The sequence below is a fragment of the Cibotium barometz genome, chromosome 12, assembly GCF_041138505.1.
Source record: "Cibotium barometz isolate CiBa-2024 chromosome 12, ASM4113850v1, whole genome shotgun sequence".
Classification (NCBI taxonomy): Eukaryota; Viridiplantae; Streptophyta; class Polypodiopsida; order Cyatheales; family Cibotiaceae; genus Cibotium; species Cibotium barometz.
In genome coordinates, this window is record NC_141057.1 from 2,433,683 (window position 1) to 2,456,778 (window position 23,096).

General features: G+C 42.2%; 1 long non-coding RNA gene across 1 annotated transcript; it reads left to right on the forward strand.

The window, feature by feature from the left end:
- Positions 1-15,687: 15,687 nt before the first annotated feature.
- LOC147632946 (uncharacterized) lies at positions 15,688-16,342 on the forward strand. Its single transcript, XR_015267031.1, has 3 exons — positions 15,688-15,818; positions 16,055-16,104; positions 16,219-16,342. It is a non-coding gene; the product is annotated as an uncharacterized LOC147632946 (long non-coding RNA).
- Positions 16,343-23,096: the final 6,754 nt, after the last annotated feature.

Sequence of the window (23,096 nt, forward strand, 5' to 3'; positions counted from 1 at the left end):
TTCGGGTGAAGTGGGGTGATTAAGATCCAAGTGATGGGCCATACTATTGCCTAGGCTTGCGTCCACCATGGTTCCCCCATCCAGAATGTATGTGGATGGCTATCATAATGATGAAGCTTTGTGTGGTGTGTGCACATAAGACAGAGACCAGTCAAAATTGCAGGTGTTGTGCATGGGTGAGGGCAAAAGGTGTGCATGTGGTCCTAATCACCTAGAGACTCCTTTTTTTGGGTCCTCATGTGGGTGAGCACTTACGTGTGTTTATTGGTCAGCACCCCTAAGAGGGTTTTGTGCTGAGTGGCCCATTTGGATATATTTGTGAGCTTACCTTTGAGTGTATCTTTGAGTGATTGGATAAACTCGCCATTTGTAGCACTGCCCCTTAGTTTGGTGATGAAGTCGAGGGGTAGGGTAGCGTGTTGGGTACGAGGCTCATGTGGTTGTGGGGCTGGGCAAATTGAGCTTCTGAGTGCCCATGGGTTTGGTTTGGGCAAGTTTGTAGGATTTAGTTCAGGAAGAGGGGACTTGCTTTCCCGTTGGTCGCAACCATCATCGTCGATTGGATAGGTACTGGCTTGGTCGGTGTGGTTTGGGCAAACTGCTGAGAGTTATGCTATGGTAGACAAATGATGGAGTTCCCATCATGGAAGCCTTGGGCATCTAAAAGGTGCTTAGGCACCCATCGTTGTTGAGTGACAAAGGTCCCTCGTTGTCGAGGCTTCTTGGTTTTTGGTCAACAAGGCTTTGAGCTTGTCGTAGGTTGTCGACGCATTGAGGATAGGCTTTTGATGTGTGTTGCCTTCATGGAGGCCTTGAGCTTTGAGCATGTTGGTAGGAACCTAGCATTCTTGTGCTTGGGGTTGCCTAACTGATGGTGGCCATGGGGCCCTTTATCGTAGCTTCCTGGGGAGTTGTTGTGGTGGATGAGCATAGGCAGCGCTCTTGGGTAGCCAAAGGCGAGTTTTGCCTTCATCATAGTAGCCTTGTGCTCGTAAACAGGTGGTCGGGGACTAACCAACGTTAAAGTTTTGTCTTGGGGTTGTCTTTGGTTGGCTTAGTTGGCTTCTTGCACTTGGGTGGCGGAGATGGCCATTTGGGTTTCCATAGTTCTGTGTAGTGGTAAGAAGATTCTTGGGCGCCCACCATTGATTATCATGAAAGGTAAGGGGTCGGCGGGGGTGTGCTTGCAGTGTGTGGGTGGTTGAGGATGTAGATTTGAGGGGGATTGTCGACAATGAGGCTTGATTGTCATTGTTGGAGGGGGTCAACAGTGGCCTTTCGACTGGCTTTGGTGAGGCATGGGGTGTGGTAACATGGGAGACTGCTGGCGGTGATGAGTATGGGACTTGAGGGGAAAGGCAAGTTGGGGGTGAGGGTGTGTGTATGATTTCCCCTTGGGGACATACGAGGACTGTGGCCTTTTTGCCTTGTTAATTTCCATGGTGGCCGTTTCCACTCTTTTCCACTCTTTTGGTATAGTGAGTGGCATCAATCCACTCTTTTCCAATGAATTTGGATTACCTTTTTCAATGATTTGGTCATTCCATAAATTTGGATTACCTTTTGACAAGGTTCCAATGAGCATTTGGCTTTGGGAGGAAAGGAAGGCTGAGAGGCCGGCCAAGTTGCGTTGATGTGAGGAGCTTTCGCACGTGTGGGGACTTGATCATAAGGTGGACCAGCGATGGTATATAGAAGTTCAATGTGGTCTTATTTGACAGGGGTGGAGGTCGAGATTTGGGTGCCATAGGAGGGTAAAATACCTCAACAGTTTAGTGTGGACACCTCGTGAGATGAGTCCTGTCAGACTCTATGTCATTGTTCGCATCGAGTGGTTCGATGAACGTGGGATTTGGGCTTGGCCGCTTGTGGAAGAGGCATTGGAGGATTAGGAGGTGCATGTGGGGCAAGATCTTCATTTGTCAAAGTCATGTTGGCAAATGGATCTTCCTCAACCTTGAGCGTAAGCGGGGGGTTTCTCTATTACCTAGTGTGGAAGTTCAGGTTCTTGACCCAGACATTGAGTAGGTATGGGGGTGGCGTACACTCAGGTATTGGGTCAAATGTCACAAAAATAGGCAGCAGTTCTAGTTGAGCCTGGTAGTGCTCTACCAGTGCTTGGGCAGCCTGAAGATGATGTTTCTCGATGAGAATGGCATTGGGATATGTGGCCAGCCATTTTTTCCATTTAGTGAGTTGTTGGCGGGCTACATAAGGGAGTGGCATATTGGCACGATCATCACTCTCAGAGGAGGAGGATGTGGCCTTTGTTGAGCCAGTGCAAATGCTAACCTGATTGTCACGTTGTCCAATGTGCTTTTAGAGAATTGTTTCTTTTGGGATGTGGCCTTCTTTAGCTTGGCATGTATTCATGCGATGACATTTAATGGGATAGTCAATATTTTCCCATGTCAAACGCTCAACACATTGAGGGATGACATGCCTTCGATTGTGGAGTGAGAAAGTGATTGCAAAGTGCAATCCTTGAAGTAATGGTCGATTCCATAGCCATGACATTGTGGTGTCACTGGCAGACATTTCTTTCAAGGAAATTCAACCACTCTATGGGGTCCTTGGCAGCAGAGGAAACACAAAAGAGGTGAGCAATGGTCGATTCCATAGCCATGACATTGTGGTGTCACTGGCAGACATTTCTTTCAAGGGAATTCAACCACTCTATGGGGTCCTTGGCAGAGGAAACACAGAAGAGGTGGTTTCCCTGTGGGTGCACCTATAATGTGCATAATTGGTTTAGGGTCCATATGAGGCACTGACAAAGGGAGATGATGGGTGCCTCAAGGGTGGTGGAGTGCATGGGCTCCACGGTTTAGCAATGGACCTGGTTTGAATCTTGACATGAGCAATTGGGTTTACTTGGAGAGGCAATGGTTGGAATGGAAAGATGGGCAGTGGAGAAGGTCGCGATGACGCTATGTGTGAGTAGTTCGTTGGGGCTGGTGCCACCAGTAAGGTTTGATGCCGAAGAGGCGAGGAAGGTAATGTTACAAATGAGCTTTGCGTTGTCATTGTGGCGTGGTGGTGGCCAATTGTTGGAATAGCTTTCTCGCATGTTGTCATCGAGAAAGATCACCTATTTGCACGCTTGATCAAAGGTGGAGGGGTCCTTGATCAACATGTGGTCGTGAAGCCTTAGATTGTGCAAGACCAAGAGGAAATGGTCCATTAAGTGCTTGTCACTCAATTTTTCCCTCTCTTTGCAATGCGAATTGAGGTACTGTATGTGTGATGTAGTTGCGTAAGGTTTCCTCTGGTTTTTATTCCAATTGGAATAGTTGGATGATGGGGCTCCATTTGGACCTGTAGGGTGCAAAGCCAAGAATGAAGGCCTCTCTTACTACTTTGAAAGTGCTTTTGTGCTGAGGGTCTAAGGATTGGAACCATTACACCGCCTTGACTTCAAGGCTGAGGTGGATTTTGGTTACATCGTCGAAAATTTCAAATGCCTGACAGATTTGGTTAAAGACCTCTATGTGGAATACGAGGTCTTCAACATCGTGGAATTTCGGCAAAAGTTTAAAAAATTTTCACCCACATGGGTTATGTATGTGATGTATGTGAGGGAAAGTGTTGTGAAACTTCCCTTCTTAGAGCTTGTGCTAAGCTCAGAATGTCAAGTTGTGGAGCAAGGGGAGGTGGTGCAAGGGTGGGGGGTGGGGATAGAATTGTGGATAGAGAAAAAGGTACGTGAGTGTGCTCGGGGGATCTATCCATGATGTCGAGGTGCATGTATGGAGTGGTCCCACTAAATGAGGGCTCTTCATAAATCGTTTCGCCCTCACGGCTAAACGTGTTTGGCTTGGCGACCACATGTGAATGTGCAATTGTGGCCGGGGTGCGGCAGAATGGAATGGAGGCATTGGGAGCATGCAACCATGATTGAAAGGTGTCCACGCTATGCGGGAAGCTTAGAAAAGCTTAAACAGTGCGTGTGCGGACCCGAAATAGGAGTTTTAGCTCTTGTTTGCCTCGCGCATGAACGCACCCTTAAGGTAACAAAAATGGTCTTTTGAGGCTTTTTATGCGTGTAAAAACAACCCTAGTGAGTCGGGGAGGTATACCATAAGCACCACTAAAGATCTGGAAATTTTGAAAATTTTAAAATCTTTTTTTCAGGAAATTTTTTTTAAAGGGAGAGAAGGTACGTATGTACGCTTATTAGGAAGGTATGATTATGGCTTTATGAAGGTACGTATGTACGCTTATTAGGAAGGTATGATTATGGCTTTATGAAGGTACGTTTGTGGCCTTACGAAGGTACTACCGTGTCAAAAAGTTTTATTTTATTTATTTATTTTTTCAAAAAGAAAGTTTGTTTGGGAAGGTAGGTCCGTCTCACGGCTTTATGAAGGTACATTCATGGCCTTATGAAGGTACGATCGTGGCAATTTTTTTATTTTTTATTTTGGGATGGTTCGTCCGTACACTTAGAAGCATATGCTTGTATGCTTTAGGAAGGCACGTCCGTGGCCTTATGAAGGTAAGTCCGTGGCCTTATGAAAGGTAAGGAGTGGGGGACAACTAAGATCCCCTCATTAATGCAAGGTAGGTGGGAAAAGGCTAAAGTTAGAGGTTACATCTAAATTAGTGGATTTTGACTAATTTAGAGGCACTCTAACTTAACTAAAAAGTAATTCTTCTTAATCCCACTATTAATCACCTTTTAACCCTTTTCTTTGCTCTCTAATTACTCCCTAATGGTGGTGAGGAGTTTAGGGACGGGGATTTGATAGGTGGATTAGCAATGTTTATGCTAACCCAATGATGTGATCAACCCTAATTAATCTCTCTAATTAACCCACTCAAAAGATATAAAATTAGGCAAATGAGACCTAATTAGTGCTAATTCTTACTAATTAAGGCCTAATGGGAGTGGACTAAATATGGATTTGGGTCAAGGCAAGTGTTTAGAACACTAACGCCACTCCAATTAGTTTGATTACAAGCAATAAGGCTTAAGTTTTTAATTTTTTGTTCTCTTTAATAAGTTCACTAATCACAGTAAGTTCACTAGTAGATTAGTGATAATTAGTAAAAAAAAATAAGAGATAATTTATGGTTTTGTTTTGGTTTTTTGATGGATTAGGGTTATATATAAGATTGCTAACCTACCTATGCATAGTAATTAAGTAAAAGAAATAAGCTTAAGCTAAAAATTAAAAAACATTTAGGTTTAAGCAAAACCCTCTTGACTGAGCTCTCTAATCACCTAGTTTTTCCACTCAAACATGTAGTAATCCTACTCTAAACACAAAGATATGCATAAATCACAACACAAAAATAAAATAAAAAACCATACAAAACATCAAAAAACCAAAAAATCGCATGCCAAAGAACTTACTTGACACTGGGCTATGGAGACTTTGTCGGATTCGAATCAAAGAAAGATTTAACAAGTAGCGGATTGGCGCTCCCCAGTAGAGATTACACAAGTAGCGGATAGCAGCGACACCAAAGATGTTAAGATCACTCTAATGTGTTGTGGGAAGTTGTGTATCCGCTGAGCTCAAGCTAGGCTCAAGAGCTCCATCGTAGCCGCTCATCTCATTGTCAACCTCCTACACTCGTTGTCACACCGAGGCGGTTGTTCTAATCCAATAGGTAGTGCAACCTCTCTTGTGAAGATCATGTGGGATCTCCGTGGAAGACAAATCACATTGGTAGCCTAATCACTCAAGCAAGATGGAGAGAAGAAGCATGAGAGAACGAGTGATTAGCACTAATCACTCATAAACCCTAACCCTAAGCACACAACACATGCTAGATTAGAGTTGCAAGAGAGAGGGAGAGAGAGAGAACACTCCACTTCTATTGCAAAAATGGGAGAATGAGTTACAAATAAGAGAAATTGGCTTTTATAGTTCCAAGCCTTTTCCCACTAGGTCCCTCGGGATTAAGTGACCCGAGCACCCAAAACATAGTTACAAGGCTTTTCTCTATAGTTTGGCCAACTGACCAAGATCCTCTTGTCTATCCTTTGAAGCTCAATAATTGGAAGCATCTTTAGGGCGTTTTCCTCATCAAATGATGGGATTTATAATATTATCCCACTAGCCGCATATCACCCATGATCTCACCAACCATGCCAGTGGTGTAAGTGTGGGGCCTATCCCCCAGGCGGGTCATCATCAGTGTCCACTGCCTCAGTAGATGAGCTCGATATCTCAACATATCCCCACTAGATCGGTAGCCATATTTACAAGTGCCAGTTTAGCCCGTGCTGCTAGGACATCCCTGTTTAGTGACATATCCCACAGCATCCTTGAAAGTTCCAAAATATCGATCAACTTTGAAAGCCAAACCCTTGTTTACCTCCTAGGAGAATTACGAAGCGTGTTTTAGAAGTTTGTTTGAGGTTCGGTTCCTTTTTAAAGGCTGAAGAAAAGCTTTTGTATCAGCATTTGATGTAGTTACCCATGATGGTGAACTCCCAAAGTTGTAAGTACAAGGGGAGGGAGGGAGAGAAAGAGAGAGAGATCTATTAACGTCTACAAAAGACCTGCTGAAGGGCCTATGAGGCCATGAGTAGTACAATGATACCATGGGTATACAATGCCATGGAAAAACTCAAAAAGAATGTGAAAAATGAAAACTGAAACATGACTCTATATCTCTTGATAGAAGATGTGGTTATGATGAGGACATGTCATTTCGGTGGTGAATCTCATGGATGTGTGTGTGTGAGAGAGAGAGAGAGAGAGAGAGAGAGAGAGGGAGGGAGAGAGAGATAGAGAGAGGATCTCCTCAAGCCAATAGATTTGTTGCTCAAGTGAGTAGAGAGATCCATGGCGAATGAGAGTAAGATACACGCCCATAACATCACAGAAGCTTACCCTTGGATCTAGCAAGGCAACTTTGCCTCGACTTGAAAGATTGTCATAAGCACTTTTTCATTCACAGCAAGGCCATCTAGCACTTTTTCATTCACAGCAAGGCCATCTAGCAAGGCCGCCTACCAGAGTTCCCTATATCATTTTCCTTCCTTCTCTCCAAAACATGGCAAGAAACATGATAGCTTATGTGGCTGGGTAGAAGGAGAAACAAAAGGAGAAAATAGATGCGGCACTACAAGCCCTCCTCCTAGCCCACATAAACCTTGCCCAATTGGAGACCCAGAAGGCTACAACCATTGCCCTCAATGACAGGTTACAGGTCCAATCCCTCAAAAGTTGACTCCAATATCACCCCGCCTATAGTGTAAACTGAAAGTCCTTCACATTGAGGTTGAAGGGGTTCAAGTTGTAAGAGTCAAAAACCAAGAAGAGCTCACTTATGACACCATCGCACTTCAAAGCTCTGAAACCATGGTCCGCAGCTACCAACAGCTTGTGGATGAAGTCCACAACTAGATGTCTACACCTTTTGGAGGGCATTAGATGCTAAGGATGCCCCCATTGCACTAGAGAAACTTTTATCCAAGCTCAATGTTGGACCCAAACCCAATTAGACCATAATAGCCATTGAGAAGAAGGTGGATTTATTGATGGATGTGGCCACCAATCTCCAAAACCTTGCCATCCCTTGCCAAACCCTCTCAGGCCACCTCGAGCTGTAAATAGTGCACACTCAAACTCAACCTCCGCTAGCATAACATTTTTCTCAATTAGAAGATCCCCACCACCACTTTCTCCACCATCCTCTCTATGTCCCATTACACCACCCTTGTTAGTCTCTTCTTCCAAAACTCCATCTCCCTCACCAAGCCCTCCACCATCTTCTTCTTCCCTCACCATGTTCTTTGCCTCAACCTCCAATCCTAGTGCCTCATTCACAACTTCTCTAATTTAGTGTACAAGGGGAATTTTATAGAGCTCTTTTTCCCTCAAGAATTATACCCATACCCCTCCTCCATTGACATCATCAGTTCGGTGCTCCAATGGATGCACACACACAGTTGCATGTCATTGATGATGTCTATTGCCGCCTTTGAGGAAAGAATTGCTTATACCCCCTTGGAATCCTTGTATTGTACCATCACATCTGGAAGTAGCTATAGTTGATGTGCACCACCAAATGCCACTTATTCTCAACAACAAAGTCTTTGTGGCATACGTGCAAGACATCTCTAAAGAGGAATCCCAAGAGACCCTGGACTTCTACCAATCCATAGAGCCTTCACTTGAGGTCAAGGATGAAGATGAGGACACCACCAACACTACCAAGGACAACATGATGATGATGCATTCGGCAGCAAAGACCTCTGGGTGGAAGTATGAATATATGTACAAAAAATCTATGTCTCGGACAATGCTATTTGGGTAGTGAACTAGCTCTTTGAAAGGTGTAAAGCTAGATTTCAAGAAATCCACACAATTCTAACTTTTAGGTTTTACAATTCAAACCTTCTTGGTTCCCTTCTCCCATGTCGCGGGCTGGAGTTTATTTAAACTTTTACGTTTTACGATTCATGAGTCCCTTCTCCCACATCTCGGGCTCGAGTTTCTTTCTGTTTCTCTCTCTCTCACGCTCATGTGCCCACACACAAACAAAGCTTGCATTTCTCTCTCTCTTTCTCTCCCTCTCCCTCTCCCTCTCTCTCTCTCTCTCCCCCTCCCACACACACACACACAGATGGCTGGATACTCTCTCTCTCTCTCTCTCTCTCTCTCTCTCTCTCCCCTCCCACACACACACACACAAACGGCTAAATACTCTCTTTATTTGTCTGGCTAAATACACAAAAGAGAAACATGGTGGAACTACAAGAGTTGGAAGAGGTTGAAACTTTGCAGGTCTGAACACTGATGTCTCTATCTCTCTCTCTTTCTATGAAATGAAAAAGTGGGGATTTAACATAAGTTTATATGTTACAGGTTAATGCACTCCCATCCCAGGAACGTAAGTTCATTAGGGAATATGAAGCATAATGCAAAAGAAAATAAAGAGCCAGAAACAAAAAAAAAAGGAGAGGAAGCAAGAAACTGTAACCATGTATAGACCGTTTGATGGCAAAAGAAGAGAAAAAAATTCCAAAGTGATTGTGTGGTATTTTCACCAGAAATGAACAAATGGAATGGACATGGCCACTAAGAAAGACATCTTCAATCAGCTAATCCTTCATCCGTCATTCAAATATTTGCAAGACACAGCTCCAAGGCACCAGAACAATGTTCAAATAGCGCTCATATAGCAAATATTTACAACAAGCTCCAAAGTTTGAAGAAGCCGCGGTCTAGGGATGAATAATTTTTCAAAAGGTCTGCCATGATGATGCTCTTAAACTCAAAAGAATCAAAGGAGTCAGCTGGCCTCAAACTCACTGATATCTCTAAGCTACTATCCATGAAAGATCCTTGCCCCCTCTGTACAACGAATTCAGGGGTGCTAGCAGCAGCGGAAGTAGCACTTCTTGCGCGGGCCAGGATCCTTCACTCGGGGCCTCACCCACGGATATTCGATCAAGAGACTAATCCCTTGGTTCTTAAAAAACCAAACCCGAAAAAACTTTCCCCTACTGGAAAGCACGGGCGAGTCCACCGGGGTATTTGTACTCTAACATAGTCAGGGTCATTACTGACCAAATTGATCCGAGCGAACCTGTGAGTCACTTGGATTATAGAAACCAATGCTTTTTTCCCCATCGAGAGGCACAGCCATTGATTCTTTTTCCATAAAACAATTACTATCCGGGATTTACTTCATCTATCGTACTATAATAGAATTGAGTCTTATTTTACGGATCCATCAGTCCAGCCTAACCCCATCCACCAGTCCCATGGGTTAGCCAACCGCCCAACCACTGTAGTGATGGGATCCAATTAGGAATTTGGTTAGGTTTTGCCCCGGGTACCAGGGAAAAGAGTTCCCAGGCCCCCTAGCTGGATATTCATGCAAATTTAACGCCAGTCACACCACTTACACACCCAATATGAAATTGCCTTTTTCACAGATTCAACTATCTTTAAAACAATCATTTAATGAAACCATAGTGTCACTGATCATAATCCTCAAAATCTCCAGTTGAATCCTTATTTCCAATCATTCCTTCATCAGTGTATCTATGGCATTATTGGCAACCAGAAGGCTCACCACCTGTCCACTCAGGGGCCTTTTCGATAGTTCCTAAGGAGATATATCACTTTGTGAGTGAGAAGGTTCTAGTAGTAGACAGGTGATGTAGATATGGTATATGTCTGCATAGAGGATTAGGTGGCTAACATCTTCACGAAGGCATTAGGCACATAGAAGCTCCACAGGTTTAGGAGCTTACTTGGAGTGTAGTGTGTGGAGTTGAGCTTGAGGGGGAGTGCTGAGACATCAAGCTCAACTAGTGCTATGGCGAACATTGATGACTTGCCTAGGTAATAGCTTCCACACTTATGCCACTAGCATGGTTGTTGAGATTATGGTTGATATGCTGCCACTGGATGACAAGCTATGTGACAGTCATTTTGGAGTACTAGAGGTATGGCATAGTTATAGCACCAAAAAGATGCAAAAGATCCCGCCCCAAAAAGATGGCGTTCACATATCGAGGCGCCCATACAACAACCGTGTAAGGACCAAAGGCCAACTGCACCAGTGTACAGTCCAGACTGGTCGACACGTGGACACCTATGTGGCCACTGACTCGGAAAGGTACATTCGTACCTCATCTTTTGCCCATGTACAGGCACCATCCCTTTCCCGAGACTCATGGAGCCATAAAGACTGGTGTACTTTCATCGCACACTATCCTTTGTAGCCCACTTTTCTCTCCCTTTCCCTGCACCCATACCCCGTACCTGCCCCTATATAAACCCCCTAACACCCCCATGGTCGACACCCCGACACCCTGTGCTACCCACCATAACCCACACTATGTGTAGAGACTGTGTAGGACTGTACCTGACAGCCCTCTGCAGCCCCTCTCCTAGCAAGCCTTTTTAGCCCATCTCCAAGTAAGCTCTGTATAAATTTTTTCATCATCTCACCCTTGTGTTGAGTAGAGGGTGTCCTTAGCTGCTCCCCCCCGCCGGTGTGAATAGACTTAAGGGAGAACTCCCCCTCCCTTCCTCTAGGTGCAGCCGTTTGTCCCGAATTCCAGTTTAAGAACACCTTCCCCCCCATTTGCAGTGACTTTAGTAAGGGCTCTTTGGCTCTTAGAGGTGGTTCCCACCTAAGAGTTTTATGCTCATAAAGAGAGCAAACGAACTCTAATTTATGATCTGGCTGAAGCGTTGCATTCACCGGCGACGTGGGCTATGAGAAGGTGAAGAGAATGGTCCTCCACAAAGACTCCAAAATACTGCCTCAAAAAGTGTACATAACAGCAACCCTAGAGGGAATGGTCCGGATGCTACCCCATTTCTTCCCTTGGGAGTCCCACAAGGAATTAATGGCCAAGTTAGCTTGGTCATCGTTTAAAAAAGAGGTTTTTGATTGAATTTTTAATATCAGCATTAAGAAAGACGATACCACTATACTTGCTTTGAAAAATACCAAAATCCTTGTGATATTATTTTTTTCTCGAGAAGGTGATGTGGTTTATCGTATTCTATGGTTTACTTTAGCAAATATTATCTTGATTAAGTTAAAAAGTACAGGTATATCTTCTCCCTGCCTCGATGCTAACCCCATTTTCGTGTTTGTGTAGTCGAGCGGTGGTGCTTGCAAGGCCCGGAGTCGGCCCAAGGTATCCCTCCTACCATTGGGAAGATGAGGTTCATCGGTTTAGGTGAGTAATATGATGTTGCCTAGTTCTGCGGGCCTAGGTTAGTGCGATGAATAAGCCCTCCCTCGTGTGTAGACATCCCTCTGAGGAGTGGGAGGATCAAGTGATGGAGCTTGAGGGGGCGATAGGCTGACTTGATTTCTCGCTAGTTGTGCCGATGACGAGGTGTATGGTCCCGTAGGGATTGCCCAATCTATAGAGACTGGAAGGCCGAATTCTAGATCATCGACAGAATAAAGTAAAGGAATAAGAGAGCATGGATCTAGCTATGGATAATTTTGAACATTGTATCTCTTTTTTTAAATCCCTTGTTTGCTAGTGGTCTTGTATCATTGTTAAAGGCTGTTTAAACGAACAATGTGTAAAGTCATTAATTAAGGAACTTGTCTATGTATGTTGCACAGCGTGGTAGGACTAATTAGAAAAAACAATTGATGTGTGAGTGGGAGGATGGAATGCCCTGACGGCACCATCCTATGGATGGGTGGGCCCGATTAGTCAGGTAGCTTTCCAACATATTTATTGAAAGTTCTACGCTAGGTAAGTAGGTCCCTGGGCAACTCTACTCTAGAGGACTAGGCTAGTAGTTGTGCCTTGCATAGATGGGAAAGAAAACATTATTTCTAGGAATCAAGAATAGAGGTTGCCTGATTGAGGGTCAATCACTCTATGAGTGATCTGATTTTAAAAGTCATTTAGAAGCCCATGCTCCCATGCAGGATAGAACTAGGTCTTACCTACAAATCGTATCCTTGTATCTTTACATGGTCGAGGTGTCGACGAGTAGGAAATTTTTCTCGAGTTAGACTTAGTAGACTATCTTATGGTTTCCCCTATTTAGGAAGGGGGGGAAACTTACACATTTTGTTTACATGGCCACCATGTCTAGCCTTAAAAAAGTATATACTCAAAGTCATAGACTTTCCATTTGGTGTTAAGCACAAAGTAAGGCTGTGCTTCATATATTCCAGTGCCATCTTACAAAAGATAGGATTTGTTATAGAAAAACAAGAAGGTGAGATGGTGAAGTGCCTTATAGTAGCCGCTTTATAGTTGGCGCCTTAATGTACAATGACAAGCATGTGAGATCATGTTAATTAGAGTCATTAAACATACCTCCCTTCCTAATGGTGTCCGTGTCCTTATATCCCCACACTTGCACTTACTCGACTTTTTTGTTGCGTATTGCTTACTTGGTGTAGCCCCACACTTCTAGAAGTGAGAGCTTTCTTTCAATGTTGAACATCCTGATTGAATTTGAATTGGACATGAAATTAATGATTTCCCTACATTTGGTAAAATTTAAAAAAAAGAGGCTAAACATGGGTAAATATCTCATTGTCCTTTTTTATCTTTTTCTTCTATAATTTTCTTTCATCTCGTCTATTTCTTCTTTTGTTTTCTTTCTCTTTGTTCTATCATTTTCTTTCATTTCGTCTCTTTCTTCTTCTTCTTTTCTCTCACTCGTTTTCCTTTCTCCTCCTTTCTTCTTTTTTCTTTTTTCTTTTGTTCTAGCTCATTTTTCTTTCTCCTTCTTTCTTTCTTTCCTTTTCTTGCTCTCCCCATCTCTTTCTTCTCCTCCTTTCTCTCACTTCATCGCCTCTCCTTCCCTCTCACTCGTTTTTCTTTCTCCTCCTTTCTTCTTTTTTCTTTTTTCTTTTGTTCTAGCTCATTTTTCTTTCTCCTCCTTTCTTTCATCACTTCATCGCCTCTCCTTCCCTCTCCTTCATCGCTTTCTTTCTTCTCTCTTTCCCTTCATCTTCTTCTTCTTCTCCTCCTCCTCTTCTTCCTTCTCCTTCCCTTCTTGCACCACCTTTTTTGGAAAAGGAGGATTCACATTGGCCACTCTATCCCATCAGTGTTTCAAGATTCAAACTTGATTCAACACACCTCCCTAACATCTCAATCCTAGCCATATATCAAGCCGCCTCTACATTGACATCTTCTATGGCATTTGTAATACGGGTGTCTCATAGCATTTGGGAGTGGTATGGCACGTAAGCCTATTCCCGATGGTGGACAGAGGAGATTACGTGTTATTTAGCAAATGGCTTACCTTGGGAACAACTATCAACCAAGGCCGAGCTAGACGCCTTATCAAGAAGGTAACCCCTTATTAATTGGATAGTCCATAAATTATACAAGCTAGGCCAAGACGTGAGGGTCACGACTGGTCGATACCTAAGTGAATGCTACAAGAACAAGGGTGCTATGAGGGAAATGGTATCGTTTAGATCCTAAAGAGGTCCTCGAAAATTGTGGGGTGGAAGCACATGCTACACTTTTCTAGGTTTTTAGCAATGCTTTTTAGTAGTGCTAACATAAAAAATGGGCATGTGGTAAAAATTTTGCAAATAAAATTGGATTTTTTTTGGAGATTATACATAAAGATTCTCTTCTTCAAGAGCTTTCCAATGATGGATAGCATGATAGGAAATTTTACATTGTGGATCATCTTTGGATCCAAAAATCATTATAAAAAGTCATGCTAACTAGCACTTGTCCTGGACACAAAAAAGTGTAGCACATTAACATGCTTCCACCATGCGCCTCTACCACTGTTAAGTCCAAGAAGAAGAGAAAAAAAACCCGAAAGCTATTTGGAAAGACAATACCCAGTCTTCTTTTATCAACAAGAGAAAGTAATCTTGCGCTAAAATCACACCAAATTAGAGATGGTGGGTGTTCTAGAGGCACTTTTCAAGGCACAAGGATATTATGAAGACAACAACAACATTTGGCTACCTAAGTTGGCCTCATCCAAGCCCCAACCCTCTTATACTTATTGCCCACCACTATCAACCCTAGAACCAACACCGCAAGAGCAATGAAAACCCAAAACCCAAGGACGCATAGGTCTCATCCAAAGGCAAGGAGAAAATAACTTATATCTATGAACATGAAATGCTAGTTGAGTAGCCACAAAGAGGAGGATATCCCCCCACTCCCACCATACAATTAGAGGCACCAAGCAAGTTACCCGAGCTTGAGCAATTCTTTTACACCTTAATGGCCCTTTCCAAAAATTTCTCAAAAGAGTGATTGGATCATGGGCCTTTGAACTTTTTCTCACCTTTTCTAATTTAAAGTGGAAGGATTCTTCCCTACGTATAGGCGCCTATCTCACCCCATTTTTCAGCCCTTTCTAAAAGCAAACTTACAAAAATGGGTGGGCCTTAAACCTTTTTCTCACCCTTTCTGAAGCAAGGGTGTGATGAGCTTCCCCTCCCTAGGTATAGGTGCCTATGCAAGTCCAAGCTACATTGAAACATTAATTTTACTTACACAAAGTTACTTGCACACATTTTCAATAGCCCTCATTTCAAATGAAGACAAAATATGCAATTTTAAGTCTATTAAATTCATGGCATTCAACTTTTGTGGAACAACCTTAACCTTTTAAAATACAATAGAAAGAATCTTAACCTTTTAAATTCATGGCATTCAACTTTTGTGGAACAATCTTAACCCTTTAAAATACAATAGAAAGAATGCTAATAAATGGATGGTCTAAATTGAATCGTGATGTGACCATCTTCTCTTTGACTAACCATAAAACCCAATATATCTGGCTAAAGGCATGATCAACAAAGGTTGAATGACCTTGGGCCTCTTGGGGTTTATCCAAGCGCTAGTGCCGTTTCCTGCCCAAACGGGGGGTCCGGATCTTCTGACTCCCATAGTAGAAGGGGGTGGAGGGTTCGGATCTACCGACTCCCATAGTGGAAAGTGAAACCATAGGTGAAGAATTGGCTAGATAACTAATACGACCCGAAAAGGAAGGTCAAATTAGAGAGTGTAAAATTGTGTAGAATTGAAGGACCTAGACGGTTAGCCAAATAAGCAGATAAGAGGAACAAAAGTCAAAGTTTCTTTGGGCTCGCGAATCAAGGCTCAAGCCCAGCTGCAATATCCAGATTCCGGAATATAGAAATGCCGCAAGGCAGCCTTTACTGTAGGGGCACGTGCGTGGGTGCCATCACGGAGAGAGAGTCCTCAGTCCACGGGACCTTGTTAACTACGGATGGACCATTGCCACTCCCTAGGGCGGAAGCAGCGCTTCTCAAAATGGTCCGTCGTCTCCGACTGGGTGTTTTCTTGCTGCTTCTCCTCGTTGTCTCTGCACTCTCCCGGAAGCTCCCTAACGGTCTCTCTCTCTCTCTCTCTCTCTCTCTCTCTCTCTCTCACACACACACACACACGGGTAATTATCTATCCTCCGCCCCTCCCTCTTCTCTCTCTCTCTCTCTCTCTCTCTCTCTCTCACACACACACACACACACACGCACACACAGACTATCAGCCATAATCCTTCTCTCGTCACTCTCTCTCTCATCTCTCACACACATATATATCAACGTTAATGATCTTTCGTACTTTCAGGTGAAATGCTGGTTGATTTCCACAGATCGAACGGCCAACACTATGTTCGGGTCCTCTCTCTCTCTCTCTGTCTTACACACGCACGCACGCACGCACTACCGCGCACGCACGGTATTCATCGTGGTTACGTCAAGGCGTGATTTCTAGTCTTTTTCAACCTCCAGCTGGAGCAACAACAACGCGAGCTGGCCGCCGGAATGAATCGTGAAGACTATATTTGCAGCCCAAGGTGTCAAACCGCCTCCGTGGATGATACGCCTGAGCCAAATCCATAGTCGAGCTGGCCGCCGGAATGAATCGTGAAGACTATATTTGCTCCAAACCTTCTGGTTTTAGTGAATTTGAGAAGTGTCGATGTCTCAGAAAAGTCTATACATACATTTATGAAGATTGTCGAAAATTAGATGGTTAGATGCTAAATTCTGCTGTTGGATTGTGTTTAGAAATGATGAACCTTACAGGTTTATTCCCTTGCTGCCTTGCGGACTCTTAAACCATTATATCGGCTTTGACTATCTTGTCCAGGATGCCTTTGGTAATATCGGAAATATTTTTATATATTTACCCCCCCTATATCTATATATAGACACACGCTCATACATACATGCATGCACACACGGACTCTGAAGCCATTATTCAATAAGGCATATATACTCATTTTTAATGTATTTAACCCCCCTATATGTTTATATATACACACACGCTCATACATACATAAATATATGTGTGTGTATGTATGTATGTGTGCGCACCCAGGCATGTGTTTGTTTTTTCCATGTATGTGTATATATGTGTGTGAGTGCCCATGCATGTGTATGTTTTTTCGAGTGTTTGATACAAAAGACATACATGATTGTGAGTGAGGGGTGGTTCTCTTCCGAAGAATCATAAAAGTGGGAAAAGGACCTCACACTTGCTTTTATCATAGGTCATGAGTTGTGTGTTATAATTAACATTAGTCCGTCCTTTTTTTTGGTATCGCATGCTTGTGAATCTTCTCGAGTTAGTTAAAGAACTTACTAAGTTTGTTAGCATTTATATATGAAGGGAAAGGATAATTCAGTTGGCACTAAGTTAGTTAGCATTTGTATATGAAGGGTAAGGCTAACATGGATTTGAGATTCCCCCCCCCCCAGTTAAGAGCGAGTTCACACGACATAGACTAATTGGTCATTGGTGGTGGTGTGAGCAAATTTATTGAAAAGAGAACTCTCAACAAAAAATGAGTGCACAACAAGAAATAGTCAGTTATCACTAACAATTAGTGATATTTTGAACACGATTTGATTTGTCACATTGATATTTTGTATAGGTTACAGCATGAGTTGGTTCAAACTATTACAAACTATTAATAGTCATGTAGTTGATTTGAATTGCTATGTGGATGGACCTGAAGTGAAAATGTAGATGTGCACGTTTCTCCATGTATGGAAACATGGCGTGCCTTTTTTTGTTCACTATTTGATGAACGTCCTCAGGTCATTAAATTAACAATTTTTACTTGATGACAACTTATGGGGTAGAGCAAGTTAGCTTTTTTCTTTGTGTGTGCTTTTTAAAGAGAGTCTAATTTGTCATGTCTTGTGTCGACTTTAACCCCTCATATCAAATTTCTTTTTGGAAGTGAAGTTGATGATGTTGAATTTCATTAAGTCTCCCTCTCACTATCGTAAGTCCATGTATTTTTCTCACTTTCAAAAATTTAAAACCTTGGTCGAGAGAAAAAAAAAGCCATGCATGTCAAATGCCTAAGATCGGATGGTGAGAAAAAGTTTTCTCCAATGAGTTTAGCGATTTCTTGAGAAAGCAAGGAATCAAGAGATAATTTACATACATTTTGCAACACAGAGTGGTGTTACAAAAAGAAAAAAATAGGCACATTGCATAAGTGGCACATATCTTGACGTTTGAAAACAATATGCTAGATTATTTTTAGGTAGAAATAGTAGCAATTGTTGTTTATATTATGAATAGGACCCCCACTACTGTTCATGGTATAATGCATGAATAGAAGTTTATAGGCATAAAACCAGATGTGTCTCATTTGTTGAAAATGTTTAGGTATATTGCATATGTACATATTCCCAATGAAGTGAGAACAAAGTTGGATCCAAAGGTAAAGAAATGCATCTTCATCATTGATTATGCTTTGGAGTAGAAATATTATAGATGTTATCCTCTCCATGTACTTGTCCTCCAATCACTAAAGAAGCAAGATTGGCTCTACCTCCACTTGGTTTTGAGCATTGGTGGTTTCATTGTGGTGAGTTGATGAATTGTTATGCCTATATTTTGTTCTTTTGATGTATTTCTTTTTTAAGATTAAAAAAATCTATAGTGTTTATCTTGTGAGTATGGTTCTCTTGGGAGGTGATAGAGGCAACCTTTCAAGAAAATCACCCTCATAAATTGGTGCCCCCATTGAGGATTGAACTCCGGACCTTGAGTTTACAATTGCTCTATCAATTAGCTCCATCTTAACAAGATGAACCTCCCTATTTTGCAAATTAGTCCAAATCATCATTATCAACCTATTCCAGCCCTATCAATTCATGTGGTTCTAAGCCACAAATCCAATTTCTAGGAGATTTCCAGCAACACCTTGCATTTATCTTTGGAGCAGAGTGGTTTGGCAGAAATTAATGCATCACATGAGCCTTTCATTTTGCCCCTTCTCAATTGTGAGCTCACATTTGATGTGTTTCTATTAATCTTGATGCCCTAAAAGTTATTTTTCGGATCTTGTTTCTTATCATGCTAATTCATCTTTTCAAAACCTACATCAATGGCTACCCCCTTCCCAACTTTCCATGGAAAACCCAATGAAGATGCACTAGGATTCTTGGATGATTTGGAGATGGCCCATCTCATTTCTAGGAGAGACACTGAGGACATTAAGGTTAGGTCTTTCCCCCTTGTTCTAAAAGAGGAAGCTAGAACCTTGTATGGTACCCTTTCACAGGCTACCAAGGATGGATGGGAGATCCTCCGCCAAGCATTCTTACAAAAATATGGGAGAGGAGATACTCTAGAAGGATTATGGCAGCAGTTTCTCCTACATCAACATGAGTCTCTCCAAGATTTTCAAAGGTATGAAACAAAATTTCAGGATTTGTGGACTAGATGGAGTGCCTCTCTTCCACCTGAAGAATCAACACCAATTTTTTTTGAAGAGGGATAGGTTTTTTATTGGTTTATTTCCTCCTTTAAGGGATAAGGTAGAATCTAAGTTTCCTACTAATTTTGAAGAGGCATTTAGGGTGGCTAGGGAAAAAGACAAAAAGTTGAGATATCAAGAACATAGACCTAGATTGGACTTGGACATGGGAAGGAGAGAGGAAGACACTTTTGAGGCTCCAACACTTAAGTTAGCACAAAGAGCATCAATGGCCTTAGGAGCACCACCACCACCACTTGTTGAAATATCACAACATGATCTTCTCCATAAATTAACCCAATAGTTGGAAAGCTTGAACCTCAACTTGATGCAAAACCCTAGACCACAAGCACCACAAGACGTTGGAAGAGGACCAAGAAGGCAAGCATGGGAGCTCATTTGCAATAATTGTAATGAACCAAGGCATGGGATGCATAACTACCCATATCCAAGAAGACCTCAAGGAGGTATGTACCCAATGTGTCAACCCCCTCAACCGCTTCTGAGAGATGTGCCTCCACCACAACAAGCAGCTGTGATTCCACTAGTACCACCGGCACCACAACCACCAGTACCATCGGCACCACAACCACCACCGGTAGTAGAAAATCAAGTGGTTAATGTGTTAGGCCTCAACACACTTAAAAAAGAACCCATAGAAGTACTGGAGGCCATGCCAGTAATCAGGAGAGGACCAGAGCTCAACATATGATAGACAAAGTAGAAGATTAGGAGGAGACCATGAGAGAGAGAAGAAAAGCCAAGCCAAGGAGGAAGGCGAGAGTAGCAAGAGAGTCAAGAAAACCAAGAAGACTAAGAGAAAGATTTCTATGGAAGAATTTCCTTTGGGTAAGGGTCTCAAATCTTATAATCTTTCCATTGATTTAAGTTCACAAAAGCCTAATATTACTTATCCACAATTCTTGAAGTTATCACCCCTTTTGAGGAAGCAATGGGAAAAACTACCTCTAGCACTAGGATCCCCAGGAAAAAGCATGTTAGGCCTATCAATTTAATCAAACCCAATCCCCACAAAGATGTTGTCCCAATTTTGGATGCTTAGGCTAAGGGTCACAAGATATCCAAGGTGTATGTAGATGGAGGGGCTAAAATGTGTGTAATGTCAGAGAGAATTATGCATAGGTTAGGTCTAGAGGTCAATTCTCCATCCACATTCAAGGTAACTTTGGCCAAAAACTCTAGCATAACATGTTTAGGTGTCATTAAGGATATGAAACTCACTGTTTGTGCAGTGGAGGTAGAAGTTGACTTGTATGTGATTTCTAACAAAGGGGAGAGCTACCCAATTATACTAGGAAGGCCTTGGCTCATAGCCATGAATGTAGATCAAAGTGGGGAACAATGTTGGTGCTAAATCCATATGGATCTAAGGGGTCTTCTAGCAAGAAAATCACCTATGAGATGTGCAAGGGTAAAGAAGTAGATTTGAGATAGGAGACCACAATGGATGAAGAGAGTAGCGAATACTCGACCACTAAGACTGAGGAAAAACATTTAGCACTAACAATGATAGTTCATTTGATGCTATGAGCCTTACTTTTCAAAATAGGGAAGCTAAATAGGAGCTAGAGATACTACAATCATCGACAGATGTAGGAACTAAAGAGAAATTGAAACAAATGCTAGGCATCATATCTATCACCAAAAATCTAGGAGGCCTACATCAACATGCATAAATGGTATCCCACTCTTTTCATTATTGGTTATTTATAAATCATAGGAGTAAGGGGATATTGAGCATCATATTGAGTTAAAGGTAGAAGCAAAGCCTATGGTTCAAAAGTTAAGAAGGTTAGGTGTGGTGCAAAGACATGCCTTGTTAACAAAAGTGAATAAGCTATTGAAGGCTAGATTCATTTACCTAGTGGAGAACTCTAAATGGGTATCTCTTGTGGTGGTCACTCCCAAAAAGAATGGAAAGTGGTGGGTTTGTGCTGACTACAAGCCCCTCAATGTAGCCACAAAAAAAGATCATTTTCCTATACCATTCTAGGATGAAATTTTAAATGAGCTGGATGGGCAACGACGAATGATATATTGTTTGTGATGGATACTCAGGATATTTCCAAATCAAAATAGCAGAGGAGGACCAAAGGAAGACCACGTTCATCACCCCTTGGGGCTATTTTTCTTATAGAGTTATGTCATTTGGTCTCACGAATGCACCTACCACATTTCAGAGGTTCATGAACTATGTTCTCCAACCATTTTTGGGTCATCCATTAGAGTTTTCATAGATGATTTTTGCATATATAGCAGTAGATCTTTACATTGCCAAAAGGTGGAAGAAGGCTTAAAAAGATTACTCCAGCTCGGTGGATAGTTGAATCTAGAGAAATGCCACATTGCCCAAACTAAGGTAAGGCTCTTGGGCCACTAGGTTTCTTCACAAGGTATTGACTTGTTGAGATGTCAAGATCAACATGAGCTGACACTCATGAGGTGCCTGCATTACCATTCGACATTTACATCACTAGCAGGTTTGGTAGCTGGCAGTGACATATCTTTGCCAGAGATTATACAGCTGGACTACACTAACTAGTCCACACCTACCCACTCCACTTTAGCGTGCTCACATTATGGACTGCTTATATATACTCTAGTATGTGTGTTAGTCACTTTATCTCCTTTGTAGACCTATTTTGTTGGAGAAGAAGAAGAACAGTTTTCAGTCTCTCACCTTGTGTGTTCTCTTCTAGGGTTTGTGAGAGTGTGTGTGTGTGTGCTTGCAGGAGCTCAAGCTCCCTTCTATCCTGCATCTTTTCATGGTATCAGAGCCTGGTTCATGCTAAGAGCTGAGCGGCAAGCAAGAGAAGCACATGAAGTGGTACAAGGGTAAGAGCTTCATCTACTCTTTCCCCTTTGTGTTGGCTACTACACCCTTATCGAGAGGTCTTCGAGAGGCACCTCCAAATGAACTCCAATTGAGGAGATTTCTTTGTGGAAGTGGAGCTTAAGGGAAACTATATTGTCCTTTATATTGGACAAAATTTTTAGGCTAAAAACACATTTTAGGCGCGTCTAGACCTTCATTTTTTAGTTTGTAGGCGTTCACAACAGGCACTGTGGTGGGTAAGTTTCAATTCTCTATAGAATTCTATTTTTGGTACTATAGGAAGGGCGATTGGTTGTGTAGACACTGTGTGTATTACAAAGAGGTCTTACAGGTGCCATTGGGTGTATATATGCAAATTGAGGTCATCGATTGTGACAGTTAGGGTGCAGTGTAGTACCGCTCTGCAGCAAAGAATACAACAGTTTATGCAAGTCAAACGAGAGTGCTGTTTTTGGTGAGTTTGTGTTGTGTTGTAGACAAGATGTCGAATGAGGGAATTAACAAGTTTTTGGTGAGTTTGTGTTGTAGACAAGATGTCGAATGAGGGAATTAACTAGATTGTTGCATAAAATCTTGACAATTACAACTTCCATGCTTGGAGGTTTATATTAATAAATGTCTTGATAGGAAAAGGCTATTGGGACTACACCATAGATATCGGAGATTAATCCAACTACTACAGATGTAAAAGAATACAAGGATTGGAATCAAAGAGCAAGGAAAGTCATGTATTAGCTTTTTATTAGTATACAAGACACTATGATTGGGCATATACAGGATGCTAAGTCACCCAAGGAGGCATGGGACACCTTGGTGAAGCTATATGAAACTAACACCAAGGCATTAAAGATTCAGTTGAAGAATGAGCTTCATACTATGGGGAGAAGAAAAACATGTCTATGAATGATTATGCCTTTAACATCAAGGGCATTATGGAATCCCTTGCATCTATTGGTGTTTCTATTGAATTTGATTGATAAGGTGGAAGTATGTCTACGGGCCATAATACAAGGCATTCAAGACGTCTA